The sequence below is a fragment of the Bombina bombina genome, chromosome 5 (assembly GCF_027579735.1).
Source record: "Bombina bombina isolate aBomBom1 chromosome 5, aBomBom1.pri, whole genome shotgun sequence".
In the NCBI taxonomy this organism is placed as follows: domain Eukaryota; kingdom Metazoa; phylum Chordata; class Amphibia; order Anura; family Bombinatoridae; genus Bombina; species Bombina bombina.
Genome location: NC_069503.1, coordinates 965451093 through 965467482, shown reverse-complemented (window position 1 = coordinate 965467482; position 16390 = coordinate 965451093). Strand labels below are relative to the sequence as shown.

The 16390-nt window shown below is 41.5% G+C and overlaps 1 protein-coding gene across 1 annotated transcript in view; it reads right to left on the bottom strand.

Moving 5' to 3' along the window:
- Window positions 1-16390, bottom strand: part of LRRCC1 (leucine rich repeat and coiled-coil centrosomal protein 1) — a 418892-nt gene that overhangs the window by 18984 nt on the left and 383518 nt on the right. The gene's annotated exons all lie outside the window — the stretch shown is intronic.

Sequence of the window (16390 nt, the reverse complement as noted above, 5' to 3'; positions counted from 1 at the left end):
GTTACTATAGGAAAATGCAATTTTTTTTACTACTTTGTCACTAGTGCACTTGTGGAAATTTCTATCTCTTGGCAAAGAACACTGCTATTTTTACAGTCAATACTGACAATCATTTTATCACCAGTGACTCGTCAGCCCTTTTGTGGGGGTTAAACAGTTAAAGAGACTTGAAACCCAAAAAAATGATTTCATGATTTAGAAAGACAGATTTTTAAACAACTTTCCAATTTACTATTACTATCAATGTTGCTTTATTCCTTGGTATCCTGGGTTAAAGGAGCAGCAATGCACTACTGGGAGCTATCTGAACACATCGGTAAGCCAATGGCAAGAGGTATACATGTGCAGCCACCAATCAGCATCTAGCTCTCAGCTCCTGAGCCTATCTAAGTATACTTTTCAAAAAAGAATACAAAGAGAATGAAGCAAATTAGAGAATATAAGTAAATGAGAAAGTTGTTTAAAATTGAATCTAAATACATAATTGGAAGCAGCTACTGAAGTCAGAGATGGCCTACCCAATGAGTTTTATAAGATTTTATCAGCAGAGATAGTACCCTATCTGGGCAATCTGTACAATGATATCTTTATCAATGGTAAACCGGTCTTACCCTCTTTCTCCTCCTCATTATCGACTCTGATTCTAAAAGGTGGGAAAGATCCTACGCAAAAGGAATCATATAGACCAATTGCCTTATTAAACTCAGACTATAAAATTATGTCCTCAATTTTAGCATCTAGACTCCAGACTATCCTAGCGAAAATAATTCACACGGACCAAGCCGGATTCCTGAACAAACGTAACTCTGCGGCAAAAATTAGGGAACTACTTGTTACAATGGAATATATTCAGAAATTGCCTGCATTGGTGGCAGGGGAGAGAGGACCTCCCGGATCTGGCTATCCTGTCAATTGACGCAGAAAAGGCATTTGACTCTGTAATTTTTAAACACATAATAAGCTCTCTAACAAAATTTGGGATCAGAGGCAATCTCCCCAAATTTATAGAAAACTTACATAATCAATCGTATACAAGACTGATAATAAATAATACCATCTCCCCCTCGATTGCACTGAATAGGGGCACGCGCCAGGGTTGTCCTCTCTCCCCGCTTCTCTTTGATGTAGCTATTGAACTTTTGGCAATTATGATAAGAAAGTGTCTTGATGGCATAAAAATCCGAAAGCATGAAATAAAAATTGGATTATATGCTGATGATCTACTCATATATCTGAGCTAAACATACCAAAACTTCTTCAAATAACTGACCATTTTGGCTCCTTTTCAGGCTACAAGGTAAACGCATCAAAATCCGAAATACTTTGGCTCAGGAAAAACACTAGTCTTACCTTAAATATCCCTTTCAGAGTGGTTACAGAATCTTTTAAATATTTAGGGATTTATATCCCGATTAACTTGGGAGACCTATATAAAATAAATATAACTCCGATGCTTACCTACATTAAAGAAAAACTTAAAACTTGGCATAATCTACCGCTATCAATTTCTGGTCAATCAGCACTATTTAAAATGGTTCTCCTTCCAAAGCTGCTTTATGTCATTCAGAATGTTCCAGTAATTTTATTAGAAAAACAGAATTTATGCTTACCTGATAAATTACTTTCTCTTGCGGTGTATCCAGTCCACGGATTCATCCTTACTTGTGGGATATTGTCATTCACTACAGGAAGTGGCAAAGAGAGCACACAGCAAAGCTGTCCATATAGCTCCCCCCCTAGCTCCACCCCCCAGTCATTCGACCAAAGGTTAGGAGAAAAGGAGAAACCATAGGGTGCAGTGGTGACTGTAGTTTAAACAAAACATTTTAACCTGACTTAATTGCCAAGGCGGGCCGTGGACTGGATACACCGCAAGAGAAAGTAATTTATCAGGTAAGCATAAATTCTGTTTTCTCTTGCAAGGTGTATCCAGTCCACGGATTCATCCTTACTTGTGGGTTACCAATACCAAAGCTTTAGGACACGGATGAAGGGAGGGAACAAGACAGGTAACCTAAACGGAAGGCACCACTGCTTGTAAAACCTTTCTCCCAAAAATAGCCTCCGAAGAAGCAAAAGTATCGAATTTGTAAAATTTGGCAAAAGTATGCAGTGAAGACCAAGTCGCTGCCTTACAAATCTGTTCAACAGAAGCCTCATTCTTGAAAGCCCATGTGGAAGCCACAGCTCTGGTGGAATGAGCTGTAATTCGTTCAGGAGGCTGCTGCCCAGCAGTCTCATAAGCCAATCGGATGATGCTTTTCAGCCAGAAGGAAAGAGAGGTAGCAGTCGCTTTCTGACCTCTCCTCTTACCAGAATAGACAACAAACAAGGATGATGTTTGTCTGAAATCTTTAGTTGCTTGTAAATAGAATTTTAAGGCACGAACCACATCAAGATTGTGTAAAAGCCGTTCCTTCTTTGAAGATGGATTAGGACACAGGGAAGGAACAATGATTTCCTGGTTAATATTCCTATTAGAAACAACTTTAGGAAGAAAACCAGGTTTGGTACGCAAAACTACCTTATCTGCATGGAACACCAGATAGGGTGAATTACACTGCAAAGCAGACAATTCTGAAACTCTTCGAACAGAAGATATAGCTACCAAAAACAAAACTTTCCAAGATAATAACTTAATATCTATGGAATGTAAAGGTTCAAACAGAACCCCTTGAAGAACTGAAAGAACTAAATTTAGACTCCATGGCGGAGCCACAGGTTTATAGACAGGCTTGATTCTGACTAAAGCCTGAGCAAACGCTTCAGCGTCTGGTACCGCTGCCAGACGCTTGTGTAAAAGGATAGACAGAGCAGATATCTGTCCCTTTAAGGAACTATCTGACAAACCTTTCTCCAATCCTTCTTGGAGAAAAGACAATATCCTTGGAATTCTAATCTTACTCCCTGAGTAACCCTTTGATTCACACCAACACAGATATTTCCGCCATATCTTATGGTAAATTTTCCTGGTGACAGGCTTTCTGGCCTGGATCAGAGTATCTATAACTGATTCAGAGAAACCACGCTTAGATAGAATTAAGCGTTCAATCTCCAAGCAGTCAGCCGCAGAGAAACTAGATTTGGATGCTTGAATGGACCCTGTATTAGAAGATCCTGCCTCGTTGGCAGTGTCCATGGTGGGACAGATGACATGTCGACTAGGTCTGCATACCAAGTCCTGCGTGGCCACGCAGGCGCTATCAGAATTACCAAAGCCTTCTCCTGTTTGATTCTGGCTACCAGACGAGGGAGAAGGGGAAACGGTGGAAAGACATTAGCCAGATTGAAGGACCAAGGCGCTACTAGAGCATCTATCAATGCCGCCTTGGGGTCTCTGGACCTGGATCCGTAGAGCGGAAGTTGGAAGACTGGGTCAGCTGAGCAAAAACCTCCGGGTGGAGTTCCCACTCCCCCGGGTGAAAAGTCTGACGACTTAGAAAATCCGCCTCCCAGTTGTCTACTCCTGGGATGTGAATTGCAGATAGATGGCAGGAGTGATCCTCCGCCCACCTGATTATTTTGGTTACTTCCTTCATCGCTAGGGTACTCTTTGTTCCCCCCTGATGATTGATGTACGCTACAGTCGTGATGTTGTCCGACTGAAATCTGATGAATTTGGCCGCCGCTAGTTGAGGCCATGCCTGAAGCGTGTTGAATATCGCTCTCAGTTCCAAAATGTTTATCAGGAGAAGAGACTCTTCCCGAGACCATAGGCCCTGAGCTTTCAGGGAGTCCCAGACCGCACCCCAGCCTAACAGACTGGCGTCGGTCATTACAATGATCCACTCCGGTCTGCGGGAGCACATTCTGTGAGACAGGTGATCCTGAGACAACCACCAGAGAAGAGAATCTCTGGTCTTCTGGTCCAGTTGTATTTGAAGAGACAAATCTGCATAATCTCCATTCCAATGTTTGAGCATGCACAGTTGCAGTGGTCTGAGATGTATTCGAGCAAAAGGGACTATATCCATTGCCGCTACCATCAATCCGATTACCTCCATGCACTGAGCTACAGATGGCCGAGGAATGGAATGAAGAACTCGGCAAGTAGTTAAAGGCTTTAACTTTCTGACCTCTGTCAGAAATATTTTCATTTCTACCGAGTCTATTAATGTTCCCAGAAAAGAAACCCTTGTGAGCGGGGACAGAGAACTTTTTTCGATGTTCACCTTCCACCCGTGAGACCTTAGAAAGGCCAGAACAATCTCCGTATGAGCCTTGGCTCTGGGAAAAGACGACGCCTGTATTAAGATGTCGTCCAGATAAGGTGCTACTGCAATGCCCCGCGGTCTTAGTACCGCCAGAAGGGACCCTAGCACTTTTGGGAAAATTCTGGGAGCGGTGGCCAACCCGAAGGGAAGGGCCACGAACTGGTAATGCTTGTCCAGAAAGGCGAACCTTAGGAACTGATGATGATCTTTGTGGATAGGAATATGTAGGTACGCATCCTTTAGATCCACGGTAGTCATATATTGACCTTCCTGGATCATAGGTAAGATTGTTCGAATGGTCTCCATCTTGAATGATGGAACTCTTAGGAATTTGTTTAGAATTTTTAGATCCAGGATTGGCCTGAAAGTTCCTTCCTTTTTTGGAACCACAAACAGGTTTGAGTAAAAACCCAGTCCTTGTTCTGTAATTGGGACTGGATATATCACTCCCATCTTGAGTAGATCTTCTACACAGCGTAAGAACGCCTCTTTCTTTGTCTGGTCTGTAGACAAGACGAGAAATGTGGAACCTTCCCCTTAGAGGGGAGTCCTTGAATTCTAGAAGATATCCCTGAGTAACGATCTCTAATGCCCAGGGATCGGGAACATCTCTCACCCAAGCCTGAGCGAAGAGAGAGTCTGCCCCCTACCAGATCCGGTCCCGGATCGGGGGCTACCCCTTCATGCTGTCTTAGTAGCAGCTGCAGGCTTCTTGGTCTGTTTACCCTTATTCCGGCCCTGCAAAGGCTTCCAGGTTGCCTTGGGCTGTGAAGCTATACCCTCTTGCTTTGTGGTTGCAGAGGTTGAAGCAGGACCGCTCCTGAAGTTGCGAAAGGAACAAAAATTAGCCTTGTTTTTAGCCTTAAAAGGCCTATCTTGCGGGAGAGCATGGCCCTTTCCCCCGGTGATATCCAAAATAATCTCTTTCAACTTGGGCCCAAAAAGGGTCTTTCCTTGAAAGGGATATTTAGTCATTTTGATTTGGACGAAACGTCGGCCGACCATGACTTGAGCCAAAGCGATCTGCGCGCCATAATGGCGAAACCAGAATTTTTCGCCGCTAACTTAGCTAATTGCAAAGCGGCATCTGTGATAAAAGAATTAGCCAGTTTTAGAGCATTAATTCTATCCATGACTTCGTCAAATGAAGTCTCCCTCTGGAGCGACTCCTCCAGAGCCTCAAACGAAAAAGCCGCTGCAGTAGTTACAGGAATAATGCAGGCAATCGGTTGGAGAAGGAAACCTTGTTGAACAAATATTTTCTTTAGTAAACCTTCTAACTTTTTATCCATAGGATCTTTAAAAGCACAACTGTCTTCAATTGGGATGGTTGTGCGCTTGGCTAGTGTCGAAACTGCCCCCTCTACCTTAGGGACCGTCTGCCACGCGTCCCGCCTGGGATCAGTTATGGGGAACATTTTCTTAAAGATAGGGGGGGAACAAAGGTTACACCTGGTCTCTCCCACTCCCTAGCAACAATATCCGCCACCCTCTTAGGGATCGGAAACGCATCAGTGTATACAGGGACAAGGGACTACTAGATATTTGTCCATTTTACACAGTTTCTCTGGGACCACCATAGGGTCACAATCATCCAGAGTTGATAAAACCTCCCTAAGCAGTACGCGGAGGTGTTCCAATTTAAATTTAAACGCTAGTGAATCTGATTCTGCCCACTGAGAAACCTTTCCTGAGTCAGAAATTTCTCCCTCAGACATCACATCCCTCGCCCCTACTTCAGAGTGTTGTGAGGGTACATCAGATAAACCTCCCAAAGCTTCCGACTGCTCCTCATCTGTTCTTAAAACAGAGCTATCGCACTTTTTAGGGAAAACTGGCAGTTTGGATAGAAAGGCCGCAAGGGAATTATCCATGACTGTCGCTAGTTGTTGCAATGTAATAGGTGCCAATGCACTAGAGGTACTAGGTATCGCTTGAGCGGGCGTAACTGGTGATGACACATGGAGAGAGGAAGGCAGACTATCCTCATTACCTTCAGTCAAAGAATCATCTAGGGCTATATTTTTAAGTGACACAATATGATATTTAAAGTGTATAGACACATTAGTGTCCACCATTGCTTCTGAACACATAGAACAAGGCCTTTCCTTAGTGTCAGACATGTTTAACAGATTAGTATAATACACAAGCAGGCTTGGAAAACACTTTAATCAATAAAAAACACAAATTGAAATAAACGGTACTGTGCCTTTAAGAAATAAAAAGCGCACACAATTTTACAAAACGGTGAAAAATGAACCAAATCTCTTGAAAATTTCACAGTATGTGCCTAATGCTTCGATATGATTGCACAACAAGTTTCAGCCTGATTAACCCTTTAATGCCCAAACCGGAGCAGTCTAAAGCCTACAACCGCTTATTAAACTACAGCACTTTGCCACAGCAGCCTGCTGTGGCCCTACCTGCCTTTAGGGATTAGTTTTGGGAAAAGCAAGCCTCTTGAAGTCCTCAAACAGTCTCTGGACCCTCCATGTGAAGCAGCATGGACAATCTGTCAGAATTAACTGCGCAACTGAGGCGCGAAATTAGGCCCCTCCCACTCCACTCCGGAGTTGTGAGGCCTTCAGAATCCCAAGATAGGTGACTAAAATAATGCCATGTGGAAAAAACCCCGTAAAAAACACACCAAAAGTTTTTAAAAGTGTCTATAATGAGTATTTTGTTAAATAAAATAATCGATTGTCAACCAGCCTATTGAGCCCTCTTAAATAAGCCTTTAGTTCTATACAGAGTCTCAGAAACATGGCTTACCCTTCCCACATGGGGATTCTTGTCAGTCTTCTAGCATTACCTTGTCTTGACTAGAAAAAAGATGACTGAAACATACCTCAATGCAGTTAAGCCTGGAAACTGTTCCCCCCAACTGAAGTTTTCTGGTACTCCTCAGTCCTGTGTGGGAACAGCAATGGATTTTAGTAACAACATGCTAAAATCATTTTCCTCTCAGCAGAATTCTTCATCACATTTCTGCCAGAGAGTAAATAGTACAAACCGGTACCATTTAAAAATAACAAACTTTTGATTGAAGATATACAACTACAACTCTAACACCACATTCACTTTACCCTCCCGTAGAGAGGCCCTGCTGCCAGAGCCGGCATAGAGAATGACTGGGGGGTGGAGCTATATGGACAGCTCTGCTGTGTGCTCTCTTTGCCACTTCCTGTAGGGAATGAGAATATCCCACAAGTAAGGATGAATCCGTGGACTGGATACACCTTGCAAGAGAAAAGATGTTCGCTCTATTAACACTTCAATTAGACAATTTATTTGGCAGGGGAAAAGATCCAAGATTTATTTTACCAAACTTGCTATGCCAAGGGAATTTGGAGGCTTAGCATTACCAAACGTAAGATCCTATAATTTTTGCTTTTTAGCCCGCATAGTAACGGACTAGATCTTCTCCAAAAATTACGTTTTAAATAATGAGCTTGAATGAAATATATGCAAACCATATCTTCCAATAGCCCTGGTTCACTCCTCACCAAAGGAACTGCCAGCAGGCATTAAATAACTTAAAACTATATCAAACCCCCTTAAGGCGTGGTGGAAATTAACTAAATCCCTTTCAATAAATAGTACAGACTCGAAATATCTCCCTTTGATAGGAAACCCGAAATTTCAAGCAGGTTTAAATTTGTCGGTCTTTAGTAGGTGGCATAATAACGGCTTAAATAGGACAATATATTTAATAGATAAAGACAGAAAATCTGTTAAGACTTTTGAGGAGCTGAAAAAACATAATTTATGTAAGAACTTACCTGATAAATTCATTTCTTTCATATTAGCAAGAGTCCATGAGCTAGTGACGTATGGGATATACATTCCTACCAGGAGGGGCAAAGTTTCCCAAACCTTAAAAACATAATTTATGCTTACCTGATAAATGTATTTCTCTTGTAGTGTATCCAGTCCACGGATCATCCATTACTTATGGAATATATTCTCCTTCCCAACAGGAAGTTGCAAGAGTCCACCCACAGCAAAGCTGCTATATAGCTCCTCCCCTAACTGCCATATTCAGTCATTCGACCGAAAACATGCAGAGAAAGGAAAAACCATAGGGTGCAGTGGTGACTGTAGTTCAAATGAAAAAATTACCTGCCTTAAAGTGACAGGGCGGGCCGTGGACTGGATACACTACAAGAGAAATAAATTTATCAGGTAAGCATAAATTATGTTTTCTCTTGTTAAGTGTATCCAGTCCACGGATCATCCATTACTTATGGAATACCAATACCAAAGCTAAAGTACACGGATGATGGGAGGGACAAGGCAGGTACTTAAATGGAAGTTACCACTGCCTGTAAAAAACCCTTTCTCCCAAAAATAGCCTCCGAAGAAGCAAGGTATCAAATTTGTTAAATTTGAAAAGTATGAAGCGCAGACCAAGACTCCGTCTTGTAAATCTGTTCAACAGAAGCCACATTTAAAAAAGGCCCAAGTGAAAACCACAGCTCTAGTAGAATGAGCTGTAATCCCTTCAGGAGGCTGCTGTCCAGCAGTCTCATAAGCTAAATGAATTATGCTTTTTAACCAAAAAGACAGAGAGGCTGCTGAAGTCTTTTGACCTCTCCTCTGTCCAGAATAGACAACAAACAAGGTGAACGTTTGATGAAAACTGTAGTAGCTTGTAAGTAAAACTTTAAAGCACAAACCACGTCCAATATTGTGTAATAGACGTTCCTTCTTTGAGGAAGGATTAGGATACAAGCATGGAACAACTATCTCTTGAGTGATGTACTTGTTAGATACCACCTTAGGAAAAAACCCAGGTTGGTACGCAGGACTACCTTATCCGTACGAAGGACCAGATAAGGAGAATCACATTGTAACACAGATAACTTGGAGACTCTACGAGTCGAGGAATTAGCTACCCAAAAGGAACTTTCCAAGATAAAGATTGATATCTATGGAACAAAAAAGGTTCAAACGGAACTTCTTGAAGAACCTTAAGAATCAGGTTTAAGCTCCATGGCGGAGCAACAGTTTTAAACACAGGCTTGGATCTAACCAAAGCCTGACCAAATGCCTGAACGTCTAGAATACCTGCCAGACGCTTGTGCAAAAAAATAGACAGAGTAAAAATCTGTCCCCTTTTAAGGAATTAGCTGACAACCCTTTTCTCAAAAACATCTTGGAGAAAAGATAATATCCTGGGAATCCAGACTTTACTCCATGAGTAACCCTTGGATTCATAACAATCAGATATTTACACCATATCTATGTTCAATTTTCCTAGAGACAGGCTTTCATGTCTGTATTAAGGTATCAATGACTGATTCGGAGAAGCCATGCTTTGATAACATCAAGCGTTCAGTCTCCAGGCAGTCCATCTCAGATTGATTCTATTTAGATGGTTGAAAGGACCCTGAGGTAGAGGGACCTGTCTCAGAAGCAGAGACCGTGATGGAAAGGATGACATGTCCACCAGATCTGCATACCAGGTCCTGCGTGGCTACGCAGGCGCTGTCAAAAACACCAAAGCCCTCTCCTGCTTGGTCTTGGCCTCCGGAGGAAATCCCACTCCCCCGGAAGAAAAGTCTGACGACTTAGAAAATCCACCTCCCAGTTCTCAACACCTGGGATATGGATAGCTGATAGACAAGAGAGAGTCTCTGTCCAGTGAATTATTGTAAGACTTCTAACATCGCTAGGGAACTTCTGTTCCCCCTTGATGGCTGATGTAAGCCACAGTCGTGTATATTGTCCGACTGAGTATGATGTACCTCAGAGTTGCTAACTGAGGCCAAGTCTGAAGAGCATGGAATATCACTCCCAGTTCCAGAATATTTATTAGAAGGAGGGTCTCCTCCTAAGTCCACTATCCCTGAGCCTTCAGGGAGTTCCAGACTGCATCCCAACCTAAAAGGCTGGCATCTATTGTAACAATTGTCCCATCTGACCTGCGGAAGGTCATACCCTTGGACAGATGGACCCGACATAGTCACCAGAGAAGAGAATCTCTGGTCTCTTGGTCCAGGTTTAACAGGGGGACAAATCTGTGTAATCCCCGTTCCTCTGACTGAGCATGCATAGTTGCAGCGGTCTGAAATGTAGACGTGCAAACGGTACTATGTCCCTTGCCGCTACCATTAAGCCGATTTCATTCATGTACTGAGCCACCGAAGGGAGCGGATGGGATGAAAAAACACGGCAGCAATTTAGAAACTTTGACAACCTGGACTCCGTCAGGTAAATTTTCATTTCTACAGAATCTATCAGAGTCCCTAGGAGGGAAACCCTTGAGATTGGGGATAGATAACTCTTTCCTTGTTCACTTTCCACCCATGTGATCTCAGAAATGCCAGTACTACGTCCGTATGAGACTGGGCAATTTGGATGTTTGACGCCTGTATCAGGATGTCGTCTAAATAAGGAGCCACTTCTATGCCCCGACCGCCAAAGCGACCCCAGAACCTCCATAAAGATTCTTGGGGCTGTAGATATCCCAAAGGAAAGAGCTACAAACTGGTAATGCCTGTCTAGAAAGGCAAACCTGAAAAACGATGGTGATCTTTATGCATCACAATGTGAGGATAAGCATCCTTCAAATCCATTGTAGTCCTCTATTGACTCTCCTGGATCATAGTTAAGATGGTACGAATAGTTTCCATCTTAAATGACGGAATTCTGAGGAATTTGTTTAAGATCTTTAGATCCAAAATAGGTCTGAAGGTTCCCTCTCCTTGGGAACCGCAAACAGATTTGAGTAAAAACTCTGTCCCTGTTCCTCTCTTGGAACTGGATGGATCTCGTACACAATGTAAGAATGCCTCCTTCTTTATCTGGTTTGCAGATAATTGTGAAAGGCGAAATCTCCCCTTTTTTTGGGGGGGGGGGGAATCTTTGAAATACAGAAGATATCTCTGGGATATAAATTCCAATGCCTAGGGATCCTGGGCATCTCTTGCCCACGCCTGGGCAAAGAATGAAAGTCTGCCCCCTATAGGATCCGTTACCGGATAGGGGTCCGTTCCTTCATGCTGCCTTAGAGGCAGCAGCAGGCTCCTTGGCCTGCTTATCTTTGTTCCAGGTCCGATTGTCTCCAGACCGCCTTGGACTGAGCAAAAATTCCCTCTTGTTTTGCCTTAGAGGAAGAGGATGCCACACCTGCCCTGAAGTTTTTAAAAAGGCACGAAAATTAGACTTTTTTTTTTTTTTTTTTTTGCCCTTGATTTGGACCTATCCTGAGGAAGGGCATGACCTTTTCCTCCAGTGATATAAGCAATAATCTCCTTCAAACCAGGCCCGAATAGGGTCTGCCCCTTGAAGGGAAGTTAAGTAGCTTATTTATTAAAGTCACGACAGCTGACCATGATATAAGCCATAGCGCTCTAGTATAGTAAAAAACAGAATTCTTAGCCGTTAGTCTAGTCAAATGAACAAGGCATCAGAAAACAAAGGAATTGGCTAGCATAAGCTTGTCAAATATATTCATCCAATGGAGTCGCTTAACTGTAAAGCCTCATCAAGAGACTCAACCCAGAACGCTGCAGCAGCAGTGACAGAAGCAATGTATGCAAGGGGCTGCAGGATAAAACCCTGTTGAATAAACATTTTTTATCCATTGGATCTAAAAAGCACAACTGTCCTCGTCAGAGGTAGTGGTACGCTTAGCTAGAGTAGAAACTCTTCTCTCCACCTTAGGAACTGTCTGCCAGAAGTCCCGTGTGGTGGTAACTATTAGAAAACATTCTTCTAACAAATAGGAGGGGAAGAGAAAGGCACACCTGGTCTATCCCATTCCTTATTAAAAATTTTTTAGTAAACCTCTTTAGGTATTGGAAAAACATCAGTACACACCGGCACTGCATATTATTTATCCAGTCTACACAATTTCTCTGGCCCTGCGATTGTACACATTCATTCAGAGCAGCCAAAGCCTCCCTGAGCAACAAGTGGAGGTTCTCAAGCATAAATTTTAAATGTAGAAATATCAGAATCAGGTTAAATCATCTTCCCCGAGTCAAAAAAATCACCCACAGACTAAGCATATTGTGAGGTAGTATCATACATGGTTCTTAAAGCGTCTGTATGCTCTGTATCTACCCCCAGAGCTAACTGCTTTCCTTTAATTTCAGGTAGTCTGACTAATACTGCTGCCAGAATATTATTCACCACCTTTGCCATGTCTTGTAAAATAAACGCTATGGGCGCCCTTGATGTACTTGGCGCCATTTGAGCGTGAGTCCCTGAAGCGGGAGTCGAAGGGTCTGACACGTGGGGAGAGTTAGTCGGCATAACTTTCCCCTCAACAGAATCCCCTGGTAAAAGAAACGCTATGGGTGCCCTTGATGTACTTGGCGCCATTTGAGCGTGAGTCCCTAAAGCGGGAGTCAAAAGGTCTGACACGTGGGGAGAGTTAGTCGGCATAACTACCCCCACGACAGAATCCTCTGGTGATAATGTTTTTAAAGACAAAAAATGATCTTTATTGTTTAACATGAAATCAGTACATCTGGTACACATTCTAAGATGGGGTTCCACCATGGCTTTAAAACATAATGAACACAGAGCTTCCTCTATGTCAGACATGTTAGAACAGACTAATAATGAGACTAGTAAGCTTGGAAAACACTTTAAATCAAGTTAACAAGCAAATATATAAAACGTTACTGTGCCTTTAAGAGAAACAAATTTTGTCAAAATTTGAAAAACAGTGAAAATAAGGCAGTAAAACAAACGAAATTTTTACAGTACATGTAATAAGGTAACAGAGCATTGCACCCACTTGCAAATGGATGATTAACCCCTTAATGCAAAAAACAGATAAAAAAAAAAAACGACATAGACGTTTTTAAAAACAGACACAACAAACTGCCACAGCCAACAGTGGGAAGCTTCAGTTAACTGTTTCTATGCAAAATTTAAGCCAGCCATGTGGAAAAAACTTAGGCCCCAATAAGTTTTATCACCAAACATATGTTAAAAAACGATTAAACATGCCAGCAAACGTTTTAAAACACATTTTTACAAGAGTATGTATCTCTATTAATAAGCCTGATACCAGTCGCTTTTACTGCATTTAAGGCTATACCAACATTACAGTGTTATCACCAATGTACGTTAAAAAACGATTAAACATGCCAGCAAACGTTTTAAAACACATTTTTATAAGAGTATGTATCTCTATTAATAAGCCTGATACCAGTCGCTATCGCTGCATTTAAGGCTTTACTTACATTACTTCGGTATCAGCAGTATTTTCTTAGTCATACCTTATCTGCAGGAAAACCTGCACGCCATTCCCCCTCTGAAGTACCTCACTCCTCAGAATGTGTGAGAACAGCAAATGGATCTTAGTTACGTCTGCTAAGATCATAGAAAAACGCAGGCAGATTCTTCTTCCAAATACTGCCTGAGATAAACAGCACACTCCGGTGCCATTTAAAAATAACAAACTTTTGATTGAAGAATAAACTAAGTAGAAAGCACCACAGACTCTCACGACCTCCTATCTATGTTGAGGCTTGCAAGAGAATGACTGAATATGGCAGTTAGGGGAGGAGCTATATAGCAGCTTTGCTGTGGGTGGACTCTTGCAACTTCCTGTTGGGAAGGAGAATATATTCCATAAGTAATGGATGATCCGTGGACTGGATACACTTAACAAGAGAAATGCCTATAAATACACCCCTCACCACACCCACAATTCAGTTTAACGAATAGCCAAGAAGTGGGGTGATAAGAAAGGAAAATAAGGAATTGGAATAATTGTGCTTTATACAAAAAAATCATAACCACCACAAAAAAGGGTGGGCCTCATGGACTCTTGCTAATATGAAAGAAATGAATTTATCAGGTAAGTTCTTACATAAATTATGTTTTCTTTCATGTAATTAGCAAGAGTCCATGAGCTAGTGACGTATGGGATAATGACTACCCAAGATGTGGAACTTCCACGCAAGAGTCACTAGAGAGGGAGGGATAAAATAAAGACAGCCAATTCCGCTGAAAAATAATCCACTACCCAAATCAAAAAGTTTCAATTTTAATAATGAAAAAAACTGAATACAACTTCCGGCGTCAACTACGGCGCCGGAAATGACAATTTTTTTGCGCCAAAAAAGTCTGCGCCAAGAATGACGCAATAAAAACAAACATTTTCTGCCCCCGCGAGCCTAACAGCACGCAGGGAAAAATGGTCAATTAAAATTTTCAAGGTAAGGAAAAATTGAATTGAAATGCATTATCCCAAATAATGAAACTGACAGTCTGAATTTTAAAGGTATACTGATTATCCTGAATCAAGGCAAATATAAGTTTATAGACATATATTTAGAACTTTACATATAAAGTGCCCAACCATAGCTTAGAGTGTCACAAAAAAATAAGACTTACTTACCCCAGGACACTCATCTACATATAGTAGATAGCCAAACCAGTACTGAAACGAGAATCAGTAGAGGTAATGGTATATAAGAGTATATCGTCGATCTGAAAAGGGAGGTAGGAGAAGAAATCTCTACGACCGATAACAGAGAACCTATGAAATAGATCCCCTAGAGGTAGACCATTGTATTCAAATAGGCAATACTCTCTTCACATCCCTCTGACATTCGCTGCACTCTGAGAGGAAAACCGGGCTTCAACCTGTTGCGAAGCGCATATCAACGTAGAATCTAGCACAAACTTACTTCACCACCTCCACGGGAGGCAAAGTTTGTAAAACTGAATTGTGGGTGTGGTGAGGGGTGTATTTATAGGCATTTTAAGGTTTGGGAAACTTTGCCCCTCCTGGTAGGAATGTATATCCCATACGTCACTAGCTCATGGACATGCACTTTGTTCTTGAATTAATCAAAGAAGCAGGCTGGACGCTAGGTAAGCTGGAAAATTGGTTAGTTTTAACTAAGAATGGCTCCATGTCTATTGCCCCTTCCTATTACATACTTGGCAGTAGTAAAGGCACCCCCATTCTGGAGAAGATGGCTTCGACTTGGAATTTTCTAATTCCACAGAATAATATTGAGCTAAAAACTCTCCAATTATCAGTAAACAAAGTAGCAATGGCTACACTCTCTGCTACTTGGCGAGACGCACATCTTAAACTCTTACATAGGGCATACTTCACCCCAGAGAGAGGTCTCAGAACCTGAAATCAGGAATTTAACAATGCCCTAAGTGTTCATACCCTGCCGCGGATTTGATCTACATGTTTTGGCAATGTCCAAAGATAAGAAATTTTTGGAATAAGCTAGAATTTTGGCTTAAAAATAAACTGAAAATTGAGTCATTAGCTCTTTCACTGTTTCAAACTATACTATGCTCAAAACCTGAAGGTGGACACCAGTCTAATGAAAAATTAGTAATTTTATCTATCTTAGCCACCAGATACCTGATCTGCAAGAAATGGAAAATGCGATCATTGCCAACTATCTCTGAAATCAGGAATCATCTGAAAAAACAATGTGTATTGGAGCAAAGAGATACAAATATAGATAACGAATCTGAATTTTTTTGATAAATGGGCAGTATTTATAAAAATACTCCCTGACAGAGAAATTGATTATCTGATTTTCCCATTCAAAAATTCAGAGATAGTTCTTCTTGGCATTTGGTAGATGAGGAGGGAGGCAGAGAGTAATCGAGTATTCCTCTCCCCTTCCCCCCCCCCTTTAAAAAAAAAAAAAAAATTGAATCTAAATCTTAAAGGAATAATTTTGGGTTTCATGCCCCGCTGACCCAATCAGTGGCAGCAACACAGCTTGATCATGTATATTTTCCACTAAAAAAAAAAAAATATATATATATATATATATATATATATATATATATATATATATATATATATAAAATAAATAACAGCACGTTCCAATCCACACAAAAAATGAAATTTATGCTTACCTGATAAATGTATTTCTTTCTTGACACGGTGAGTCCACAGATCATCATCAATTACTGTTGGGAATATCACTCCTGGCCAACAGGAGGCGGCAAAGAGCACCACAGCAAAGCTGTAAAATATCACTCCCCTAACCCACAATCCCCCAGTCATTCGACCAAATGGAAAGGAGAGAAAGGAAGTAACACAAGGTGCAGAGGTTTATATAAAAAACATAATTTATGCTTACCTGATAAATTTATTTCTCTTGTAGTGTATCCAGTCCACGGATCATCCATTACTTATGGAATATATTCTCCTTCCCAAC